This window comes from Myxine glutinosa, chromosome 1, assembly GCF_964187855.1.
Source record: "Myxine glutinosa chromosome 1, kmMyxGlut1.1, whole genome shotgun sequence".
Taxonomy (NCBI): domain Eukaryota; kingdom Metazoa; phylum Chordata; class Myxini; order Myxiniformes; family Myxinidae; genus Myxine; species Myxine glutinosa.
In genome coordinates, this window is record NC_136261.1 from 195,884,530 (window position 1) to 195,897,407 (window position 12,878).

Sequence of the window (12,878 nt, forward strand, 5' to 3'; positions counted from 1 at the left end):
AAATTGTGTGGATTACATCATTTGTGGATGTGATCAATTGCCAGTAACCATTTTATATAACTGAATGTGCAGGTGCAGCATCTAAATGAAGATGTCCAAATGTCACACACGTCTGTGTGTGTGTGTGTGTGTGTGTGTGTGTGTGTGTGTGTGTGTGTGTGTGTGTGTGTGTGTGTGTGTGTGTGTGTGTGTGTGTGTGTGTGTGTGTGTGTGTGTGTGTGTGTGTGTGTGTGTGTGTGTGTGTGTGTGTGTGTGTGTGTGTGTGTGTGTGTGTGTGTGTATATATATATATATATATGAAGAGTTTCGTCACAAAACTCGTTAAACACCAAAATTGTAAAAATTGAGTAACCCCTCCATACACACGGAAAACAGTCATTTACATATGCATATTTTACTATTTATTTTCAAAAAGCGATATAATACATAAAATTTAACGGTGCAAAATGTATTTTTTCACAAAACTCGTTAAGCACCAAGCCAGTTTTTTTTGCAAAATGCGATATGTTCACATTCTACATGCAGCCTATCAGAAAAGACCTCTTATCTGACCTGAGTCTGCGCACAAGTGTTCAGCGACACTTACTGTTTGAAAGTCTTTGTTGAAAAAGTGTTATTTGGTGGAGCGTAAATTCGAGAAAATGAACGATTTTGACGGACTTGAAGAAGCAGTTTTGCTCTCACCAAAAGAGAGAAAGCGAGGGAGATGTAAAGACAACCATGAGCAGGAAAAACGAAAGAAAATCCGTCATTCCGGAGCTGGGAAAGTGCCCGAAATCGGGTGTCAACACTTGCGGCCAAATGGTGCGGGTAAAACCACCCCCAAAAATCGAGCTTGTCAGGCCTATCTTTTGACGGATATTGATCTTACACTCAACCATGAAAAAATGTATGAGAAAAGCGTGAAAATTTCGCAGGATCAGCACATCCTTACTTTGATGGACATCACTGCGCCAAAAAGGAAACGAAAGCGAGCAGAGAGTGAGAATGCGAGAGATCGGAATGTATCTGTAAAGTATTATCTGCTGACAGAAAACCACCCTGCGAAGGTCCCTGTTTGCAAACCCACATTCACCAAAGTTCTTGGTGAGTACAATAAATCTAAATTCATTTATTGTCTTGTTATCACCGATTCACTCTGGTTATGTACAGGAATGTTTGGTTCCTTGGTTCCCTGTTCTGTAGTTTCCACAATCGATTGTGTGTTGTCCTCGGCTTTGTGACCATGTCCTCATTGCGGTCTGTTGTATTTGTCAGGCATCAGCAAGGATCGTGTATCGAGCGTGGCTCGTTACTACGCTGAGAATGCTGCAGCTCCCACTGAACGGCGAGGTGGCACTCGTAATGCCACTCAAAAAGAAGAAAAGAGAGAGGCAGTGAAGGAGCACATTCAGTCGTTCACATGCAGAGCCAGCCATTATGGCCGCCGTGGTGCCCCAGGTCGGAAGTATCTTCCATCTGACTTGTCGGTGAAGAAGATGTACGAACTTTTCACCAACCAAGATCACCAAGACACCAGCTACTCACTATATTATTCCGTTTTCACACACCAATTTAACCTTGGATTTGGCCACCCCGTCACAGACGCTTGCTCCACATGCATGCAATTCAAACTGAAGTTGCGGGACCCAGACATGACGGATGAGGAGAGGAAAACGGAAGCAGCAATGCTCATTCTCCACCGCAGACGAGCCAGAGCCTTTTATGATATGCTGGGGATGCAAGTGGACAACTCCGTGACTGTATGCTTCGACATGATGCAGAATCTTGTGTTGCCGAAAACTGCCGTTGGGCAGGCATATTATTCCCGGCAGTTGTACCTCGACCTCTTTTGCGCAGTTGTTCACCATGGAACCAACAGCGAGCAGACAAAAAATGATGTCCATCTGTATGTCTGGCTGGAGAATCAAAAGAAGGACAGTAATATGATTGCTTCGGCACTTCATGACTGTTTTCAAAGCAAATTGAATGGCAGTATTCGCCAAGCTGGGTCACTGCGCCTGTTCAGTGACTCGTGTTATGGGCAAAACAAGAACGTTAATGTAGTATCAATGCTCATGTCTCTGCGACAAAACGTCCTCCCAAATCTGCATGTGGAGTACACGTTCCCCATCAGAGGACATAGTTTCCTCCCTGCTGACAGAGTGTTTGGGCGCATCGAAAAGCAGATAAGGAGGACAGAGACCATATTGCTGCCCGAAGAGTATCACTCGATCCTCCGCCAACATGGAAATGTGTATGTTTATGGCAAGGACTGGGAAGCATTCGATTTTAAAACTGAAACTAAGGGCTTTGTGAAAAGTCAGAAATCGTTCAACATCAGTGACGCGAGAATGCTTGAAATGAACAGCGAGAAGATCGGATTCAAGAATGCCTACACTCCTGCCTATTGCTACCACAGCTTACTGAAGCGAGGAAAAAATTGGGCGCAATACAGTCCCAAACGTCTTGGCATGGTGAGCACTGTGCAGGAGGCAAAGAAGCGAGATGTTGTGAATCTACTGAGAGACATTGGTGCACCGCAGAAGGTGAAAGATTATTATGATGAAGTTTTGTCTGTAGCCACAGAGTCAACCTCTGGTGCAATCAGTGGCAATGAGTAACACTGTAACACTCCTCTCACATCACATTCTCGGTGTGCACAACTGTTTATTTGTGAAAAATAAAATTGGTGATGGTTTGAATTCATTGGCTCATTATTATCATCAATATCTCGCCTGTCTCTGCAGTGGACATATGGCGTTTTGTGAAGAAACTGAAATAACTTAATCAAACTACTCTTTATTTTTAAATGTATGATTTCAGTTACATTTGGCATAACTTTTTGTTACTATTCAACAGACATTTTAGTTTGAAATAACTTTCACCAACCTATACAGATTGATAAGAACAGCAAATTTCGTTTTACTCAAAGGTCTGTCCATGGCACATATAGGGTTTTGTGACGAAACTATATATATATATATATATATATATATGTATATATATATATATATATAAGTTGATGTAAAGTGTCCTCAAATCCTCAGCCTTGCTCAAATCTTGCCTTCCCCACTCTCCATGTCTCTCTCCAACTCTCTCTCTTACCACTCCTCTCTCTCGTTCACCCATCTCGCTCCCACCCATCTCTCTCCCACATCTCTCTTCCAATCACCACTCTCACGCTTCCCTCTCTCCCAATCATTTCTCTTTCCCATGCATCTCTCCCTCCCACTCATCCTCTGCGGGAGTTCTTTCCAACTCTTCCCCACTCCTCTCTTTCCTTTATTCATCTCCCCTCACTCCCTCCCAATTCCTCCTCCACCCCTCTCTTCCCTTTCTTTTCTCATGATCTTCCAGGATCATACAGATTCACAGTGTTTTGTTCAGTTTTGCAGTGCCTCACCTACAGTGTTTTCTACCCCGCTGAGTAGGTTGTGCTCTCCAGTGCAAAGGGTATATGGCCATGAGGGGGGGGGGGGGGGGCAAGGGCATCCGAGGAAGAACGCAATTCAAGGCCAGGTCACGAGGTGCGTATACATCGACGACAGGTGAGACCACCAACGCATTCACTGACACATCCAGGGGGCATGAGAGGGCATGTTGGGGGTGATAATGATGGTTGGCGAATATGACTGCGAGTGGGGACTGAGTGTGTCTGGTGAGGATGTGCATGAGGGACATGGATGGCCTATTGCTCTGTTGCTAATGGTTGTTCTCCCATGGCTTGCCGAGGGCACATGGACACTCGCGGTTCACCTGCGGGAGTCTTTACCCCACGCTCCCCCGTGCAAGCCAACCAAGGTGACTGAGGCCGGCCGACGGAGTACCGACCGACTTCACACGTGAGCCATAACGGGAAGCCGAGCGACGTGTCGTTAGTTTTCGGGCCGGCTCAGCAAGTGGTGCAAAAGCAGTTCGGGCTATCCCACCCTCCCATCCCACATGGTTATTCTCGCACTCACTCCCCCACGGTCATGTGACGCTACACCTTCTTCCTTCCACCGTTAGGATATCGGGCAATGTTGGGTGCTTGCCTCGTTTTAGGATACGCATCTCTCAACCGGGTAAAGGAGGGCAGAGTTAACCCCTGAGGCACACCCAGTGTATAAGTGTCGTCCCCCCCCCCCCCCCCCCCCCCCCAAGGATCGGGTCTAGATTTCGCGGTCGCTGCCCAGCGCTCACCAAATAGGGACCAGCACTTGGCGCAACCACTCATGCATGTATACACTTCACGTTGAGGGGCATTAGGTAACATGAACGTATGTCTAAGTGCACCCTCCCTGACCTTCCAGAATGTATGTTTTAGTGCACCCTCCCCGGTCTCTTAGACAGAAGCATTCCACATGCCCGGTGCCACAATGTATAGGCAGGAAATGGCATGCTGCATGCACGTGCACTCTCGGTGTTCCGCCTCCCCCTCCGTTTCTCTTGTACGCACTCTCACTTGTCCGATCTGCCTGCCCACAGCTCGACTGTTTGTTGGGTTGGGATAAATTTCTAGACTGCCACTAGAAATGCTATCACCTCCATAATTTGTGAAGATATCGAGGGGAAACTTTACACAAATGTTCCTCATGGGGGGATGTTTCAATGTTACTTGAGACGTTTTGATAAGTCACATGGTTTGGCCGCAATAAATAATGGAAGGAAAATTTTAAAAAGCTTCTAACTCTTGAACCACTGCATTGATCGAGTTGCATTTTTAATGCAATGTAGCTCTCATCAAGCGGAACAAGTGTGCAAAATTAAAAAATGATTGGATGTACGGTCTCAAAGCTATGTCTTTATTGTTGAAAGAAGAAGAAACGCACCATTTTGTCCTTCCAGGCCATGATCACGATCACACGATCTCCCGCGGTCATTTCAACCTCAAATGAAATTCAAATTGCAGATTTGTCAATAGGGGAGGCACATTAACAGACGAATGAAACAGATTTGCTCAAATTCTGACTTTTTAAAACATGATCGCATTCGACATAAAGTTGTGAGCCCCTAAAGAAGAAGAAGAATCATTTAGCTTCTCAGATAAAATAAATAATTCTGTCTGCAATTTCAGGTTAATTTTCTTTTTAAAATGGCTTTTTCTGCAATCAGTGCATGGATTGACATGTGTGGATGTGTGGATGTGTGTGTGGGGGGGATGGGGGGGAGGGATGTGTGTGTGTGTGTGGGAGGGGTGGGGGGTGGGGGTATGTGTGTGTGTGTGGGCGGGTGTGTGTGTGGTTGGGGGGGGGGGTGTCTGGGGATGTGTGTATGTGTGTGTGTGTATGCATGTGGGGATGTGTATGTGTGTGTGGATGTGCATGTTTGTGGATGTGGGGATGTGCGTGTGTGTGGGTGTGTGGGGGGGGGGGGGGTGGATATGGGTGTATGTTGGGGGGGTTTGGGTGTGCGTGTGGATGAGGGGGGGGGTGGATGTGGGTGTGTGTGTGTGTGTGTGTGTATGGAGGGGTGTGCGTGTGGGGGGATGGGGAATGTGTGTGTGTGTGTGGATGTGCGTGTGTGTGTGTGGAGGGGTGTGTGTGTGTGTGTGTGTGTGTGTGTGTGTGTGTGTGTCTGTGTCGGTGTCGGTGTTGTATCCAAGGGGGTTGTGTCAAAGCATGTCCAATGAAAGTGGGGTTGTATGAAAAGTGGGGTTGTATCAAAAGTGGGGTTGTATCAAAAGTGGGTGCGAGTAAACCGGTCATCACTGCCAGCAGTTTTAAAGTGGCAGTTCTAGTTATCTTTATTGCCTGATATATATAGTCCAGTAATAATGTGACGACCTCACACAAATTGCAACAGAAGCAAACTCAACTGAATTGTATCCTCAATATGTCCTGAATGAGGGGAAAAAACTGTTAAGGAATTGCATGGGTGGAAAGTTTTGAAAAATGCATAAATATGATCCTACCAAAAAACTGATTTTTAGCCCTTTCTGCTAGATTTGACTATGCTGTATTTCTTTTCCTTGAAGCAAAAAAAACACATACAGAGTATCAGTGATAAGAATTTATTGTGATCACATCATCGGAATTTATGGTGCATATTTTTTTTCCACTTTCAGGAAATGGAGGCATATGAACAGTGTGTCATTTGCAAGCAGTCTGGACGGAGGAGGGTCGTCAGTATCAACACTTGGAGAGAAGGGAAGTTCATCGATCAACCAGGCCAGTAAAACAAGGGGAGACAATATTCATGCTGTACCTGGTGATAAGATACACAAAGACTGTCGCTGGAGATACATTAATCCACAACAGATAGCCAAGGACACCAGGCAACAAGAGTCAGAAACAAGTACAAGCAGTGAGAGTCCTACACTAAGATCGACTACAGGGAGGTTCTCTTACAGTACTGATTGCCTGTTTTGTGGGACACCAGCTCGGTTTGGAAAAAAGAGAAAGAAGCCAAGTGAAGTCAGTGTTTTCCAAGTCAAGACAATTGAATTCAAGGACACGCTTTTGGAAACATGTCGTGCACGAGGTGATGACTGGTCAGAGACTGTGAAGGCACGGATTCTGCATGTGCATGACCTACATGCAGCAGATGCAGTCTACCACCAGACTTGCAGTGTGAATTTTCGCACAAACAAGCAGATACCAGTAGCGTATCAGACAAACACAGAAGACTCCAAGAGGATGAAGGCTGGTCGGCCTGTCGTTGGTGAGAGGACAGCAGCATTCTTGGAGGTTGTGAAGTATATAGAAGAAAATGATGATGAGCAGATCACCATAAATGATCTAATTGACCTCATGCAGCAGAAGCTTGCACACAGTGAACATGAACCATATGGTTACACCCATATGAAGAGGAGTCTGCAAGAACACTTCGGTGAGAAGATAATATACACCGAGATCAATGGGAAACCAAACGTGGTTACCATCAGGACAACAGCCAGGGTGGTGCTGCAAGACTACTATGAGACACAGCAGAAACAAACAAACACAGAAGATCAAGAGAAGATCAAGCTTGTGCAGGCAGCTGCAAAGCTCATCAAACAAGATATCAAAGACATCGGGTTATCCTATGAGTCTTTTACCCAGCTCTTGATGACATAGAATCGCAAGAGGCTGGCGTCAGATTTCTTCCAGATACTCTTCGCGTGCTCCTGGAAGAACTATTTGCCGGGACCAAAACTCAAGCCAAAGTGGCGGCAATTGGACAAGCAATGATGCAGGCAACTAGACCAAGAGTCATGTTAGCACCACTTCAGTTTGGGTTGGGCGCACAACTATATCACCACTTTGCATCGCGGTTCCTCATTGATACTCTTCATCACCTTGGGTTTTGTTGTGCATACCAGGAGGTGCACCAGTTTGAACGAAATGCAGCCAAATTCCATGGAACAAACATTCCTGACCTATCGACAGAGTTTGTCCAATATGTAGCTGACAATGTCGACCATAACATCCGCACGCTTGATGGGCTTGGTACATTCCATGGTATAGGAATGATTGCAGCCATAACCCCTGGAATTAGATCAAGGCAGCCAATCCCCAGGATCAAGGCTACTTCCTTGGATGTGGCAATGGTTGGAAGGGTACAAGTACGGTACCACAAAGACGAAAGGCACAATTTGACGGCACTGAATTACCAGAAGCTTGTCAACCTTCAGGTCCAGAACAGCTGTGAAAATCTTGATGTCCTGTGGAAAGCATCCGTCCTCTTTGGGTCTCCGAGACTTGCATGGTCAGGAATGATGCAGTTCGTGCATTATGGTGACCACCCTGGCAAAGCAACTGTTATGCTTCTGCCGATGATCGATCTGAATCCCAGTGATAGCACATGCATATTCTCGACCCTGACATTTTATTCTCGACCCTGACTCGATTCACGTGATACGTCATGATGTGTTTGCATTCTTATTCACTTTTACAAGTTTTCTGTTTATGTGACTGTCAGGATTAAATAATTCTGCTGTGACATTAAGGTGCTTGTGGTTTAGTCATATTATTTATATGGTTATTATGTGCCTTTCCATCTTAACACATTCGTGTTTATCATTCCATACTTTGGCACACCTCTCAATTCAATGGCAAACTTCTCAATTTTTGCACATCTCAGGATTCTCAGGAGATACTGTGTACAATGCCCAGGCAATGGATGGCTTTGTTCAAATAAATGCTCTTGACCATCATTCATGAGCCATATTTTCCTTTTACGATTATGTTTTTAAAAATAAGTTGTTTTTCACAATCCCTTGATTTAATTTGGAGCATCTTCTTTTATTCTCAGTTTTAATTTGCTAAATGTTGTCATGAACCTGAGATTTTGACTTTTCATTCCTCTGGTTGACATGTATCATAAAGTCCACTGGAAATATCAGAACATACGTGTTTGTTGTTGAAAAGGTCATGAAAGCAATTTATGATGTGCACCTTTATACAGTAGTTGGGAACCGAATTTAAGGAAATGTGGAAAATGGGCTGCGTGACATTTGAGGGGCTCAAAGAGAACTTTAAAACAGTGAAATGCTAATAATCCACGAGCCTCGACTTGTATACAATAAATAAATCAAGGGAGAATTCGAAAGAAATGGGAAAGATTGTCTGTGCAGCATTTAAAAGGGTCCAAAACACTTTAAACAGTGATATCTTGTGAACTAACCGTGAGAAGCCCCGCCTCTCACGCATTGCTTTTCAAGCTCCGCCTCTTTCTTTTAGCAATCTCTGAGCTCGCCTCGCTGCTCGGTAAGTGGAGCAAGCGATTAAGGCAAGTCTCACAACGTTGATTTTAAAATGAGTTTGTGTGGGAATCGTCAGGGAACGTCTGCCAAAACGACCAAGGAAAACATGAAGAAACCAGCCGTTCGTTTGGACATGCCCATCAGACAGACCACGTCGCCATCCGCTTCCTCAGCCGATGGTGCCTCAGCTAATGGCGCCTCAGCGATTTGTGACGTGCAAGCCCCGAGCATTGCTGATTACTTCAATACGTTTACTAATAAATTCCAGGTCATGATAAGGGAGGCAGTCAACTATTGTTGAACATATCAAGATGGTTGTAAGCGAACCAAGCAAGGCTGTGGAATATGAAAGTCGCCGAGTCTCAGAGAATAAAAAGTTGAAAAAAGAAGCGCAATAGGCCGTGAGCCAGACCCTGTATTTTGGGGTCACCGGTACCATCTGAGGGGAATTATTCGCATTGTAATTTTTGGAAAGGTATACATCTCTAGAGTCAGAAAATATGTGATAGCATTGCATTGGTGGTAGCTTTTTGTATTTTACGAGTCGTTTAGTCACCCGTTATCAAAATAGACTTTTCCGAAACTAGCGTAATACAGAAAAAGACATTCTATTTAAAACTAATAGTTCTCTCTTGTTATATGCTATATCTTCTAGAAAATTGTTTGGTACACAGCTAATGTTATATGCTTTTCAAAACAGTTATTAAAATTAGCCTAGTATTTGGTGTTCGCAATTACAGGCAGTGATGGTTTGGCGGTGATAAATTGCAGAATATTTGATTTCGTTTTCATAAAAGAGGTAAGAAAGTTTCGATTGCACATAAACTAATTGATTGATACCATGTTAAGATATGTAAATTTGAAGAAATTCAATCATAAACTATAATAAAAACATATTTGTTAAGTAAAATATACAATATAAATGTTATTGTTATTATTTTTCCAGCCCCCCCCCCCCCCCCCCCAACACCCAAAAATTAAAAAAAATACGGTAAATCAAGAATGATGTTTTACCTTTAATTTTTCTTGCATACAATCTACAGATACATTGATAAATACAACTAAAATGCTTTGAAGGTGCATGATTTTATGTCTGACTATTATGTATAAATATGTATAATGTATAAATCATGTATCAATGCATATATCATTATGTATAAATGTATGTATTATCATGTGTAAATCATGTATAAATCATAAAGAAATAATAAAAAATTTTGAACGTACTTTTTTTAACAGAATATTTAATCTGATTTTCTGTTTCAGGTATTTTGGTGGTTGGAAGTGAAAGCAGTTCTGCACAAGAAGTGGAAAAGCTGACCCCTTTGCTTCAGAATGGAAAAGCCGCCTCAGTACAATAAATCTGCGAAAAATCAGTGTATCATACACATGCCAGCATTCAAAGAGGAAAATGAACATTTGGTCAGTCCTCAATGCTATGACTCATGGCTAACCTTACTTGATGCAGCCAAAGTGAGAAACTATGCACCTATTTTAGACATTGCTAAGCAGCTTCAAGCTGAAGAAGTCCCAACAATCTTCTACCACCGGAAATGCCGAAGCCTTTTCACCATGAAGCGAGATTTGGAGACTCTGAAAAGGAAAGCAGCTGAAAGTCTTACTGATGAGGCTGGAAGTAGTGGCAGTACATCAAAAAGACTCAGTAGACGATCGTCATCAGAAGGACGAGTGTACGATCCTATATGCATTTTCTGTAACAAGGTCAAGTATCAGAAGCATTCCAAATCACGTGAAAAGCTTACACTAAGCTTTACAACTAAGAGCAGATCAAACATTACGAGACTGTGCCATCCAAAAGGGAGATGAAAACATTCTAGCAATAACAAGTAAAGACATAGTTGCTGCAGAGGCACACTATCATGTTTCGTGCTATAAAAATTATACAAGGATTAAGCAAATAGAACATGAGAGCAAAGATAATAATAAAAAAGAAAACGAAACAGATGGTGACGAACTGTACCAAAGGATTGAAAGAAGCTTATGAAGACCTTTTCAAGTTTATCAGAACCGATATCATTTCCAACAAGAAGATTGTACATATCACTTCTTTGACCTCGAAGCTGGAATTCTTCATGCAGTCCAGTGGAGTTGAACAGCTATATGATTCTACGAGGAAGCACATTCGTAGAAAACTGGAATCTGAGCTCGGGAAATCAGTGGATATATTTCCAGATGACAAGGGAAAGTTGTTGATGGTTCCTGACAGTGTTTTATTCAAGGATGTAGTCTTAGAAAATCAAAAGCTTCACAGGGAACTCAGAGTTTGGAAGGCTAAATCAACCAATATCAATAAGATTATGGATCAAACGTCATCACATATCCGATCAGTCATCAAACAGGACATGACACCCACTCCATGGCCATTTCATCCATCTGATGTGAATAATAGTGGCCAAATAACTGTGCCAAATGAACTAGAACAGTTACTTGTTGGCCTTCTCACAGGAGATCCTGACACGAAGATTCAAGCTCACAGAATCAACACTGATCCAGTCATTTAGTCAGGACCTCATATACACTGACACATGTGGAAAGCATAAACCACCTAAACATATACTGCTTCCTAATGCCGTTAAAGCACTCACTGGAAACGTTCAGCTCATCCAGACACTAAACAAGCTAGGACATTGTGTGTCTTATTCTCAGCTGGAAGAGAACGATACAGCTCTGTGTCTTCAAAAGTTAGCAGCTGGCTTCAACCACAGAGTTGTACTTCCAGTCTCCATCAAACCCCATGTCTTCGCCAATCTTGCATGGGATAATATCGATAGACTCAAGGAAACCCTCACTGGAAAGGGTACATCACATCGAGTCAATGGCATAGAGGTACAGCCCAATATCTATGGGCCACATCTCCCCAGAGTTGAACTTCCTCGTATTGAGAAACTGAAGCAGAGATCAGTCACCGTTGAGCACCAAGAGCTTGAAACATATGTAGCTGGTGCACATGTGGCCCCTCATCCTCTCTTGACCAGATAGGACAATTTCCTGGAAACCATGGAAGCTGCTGAAGCAGCCCGTATTAAGAACCTGGTTTGGATACTTGCAAGACAAATAGATTCAGAGAATCAGACAATCCCAAGCTGGACTGGGTTTAACATTCGTACTAGAGACCAAGTGCTTATCTCAGAAGATATTGTTGGATATTTGCCAACCATCAATGCACCGGCCACAGAGTTGACCACAGGGTTTGAAATTCTGACCAAATCAGAGATGATAAGGAAGGAACTATTTCTGGAAACAGTTGTGGTCGTCATGGATCAAGCACTCTATGCAAAAGCCACTGAAATTGCCTGGAAACACAAATAACGATTTTCTAACATTCTCCTTAGAATGGGAACATTCCACACCATCTGTAATGCCCTAGCAATCCTTGGAAAGCGATTTCAGGATGCTGGCCTTAAGGATATTTGCATAGAATCCGGAATAGTTGCTGAAGGGTCCATTGATGGGGTACTTGATGGTAAACACTATAATCGAGCTGTCAGGGTCCACAAGTGTATATATATGAAGCGCTGATGAGACTGGCATGTCTGATGATCTCGTTTAAAATGGTTTGGGCGCGTTATTGACTGTGCGGGGTAATATGTTCAACTACATCTCTAGTTGTTCGTTATTTTAATCGTCAGAACAACGATTGCCGACGTGAGTTTGGTTTTTGTACGATCAGTTTGTGTTGAAGAGGCTCCTCGGTCACTGAGTGGTTTTTTTATTTTATTATTTAGTCCGAGAGGAACCGCGGGTTCAGACACTTGGTGGAGGCATCTGGCGGAGTATTGGGAGGTTTTGCCTGCGAAGGAGCGTCTTGGACCCTTGGTGATTTCGAGAGATAAGAATACGAGAAGAATGAGCACCCTGGACACATCATGAACCATCCCGTGACGCCATTAGCTCACTCAGCCCTGGAACGAGGCATGACCAACGCATGGGACGGACGCAGCCGGAGGTGACGAGAGGCGTCGGTTCAGGTATGAGCTGAGGTCACGATCGCTTCCACAGAAGCAGTCGAAGGTTCGCTGATGCTGGGGGAGCGTTTCAGATCCACTGCTGTATCTTTCATCACCTAATTTCTTTCTTCCTTGACTCAAAAGACTTCCGACTTCCGGTCCCTCGAGCGACGGGGCTTGCTTCGATCTCTCCACGGCATCAAAGTTTGAGTGTTTTCCCGTTCGTGTCTTTGTCAGGTTTCCGCTGGGTATTTTGTTGTGTA

At 43.7% G+C, this 12,878-nt stretch overlaps 1 long non-coding RNA gene across 2 annotated transcripts in view; it reads right to left on the reverse strand.

Moving 5' to 3' along the window:
- Positions 1-12,878, reverse strand: part of LOC137432589 (uncharacterized) — a 247,969-nt gene that overhangs the window by 210,726 nt on the left and 24,365 nt on the right. The window contains exon 3 of one of the 2 annotated variants that reach the window (XR_010985527.2): positions 9,875-10,010. The exons of the other annotated variant lie outside the window; for it this stretch is intronic. This is a non-coding gene — a long non-coding RNA (uncharacterized LOC137432589). The remainder of the gene's footprint in view (positions 1-9,874; positions 10,011-12,878) is intronic. 2 annotated transcript variants of the gene reach the window in all.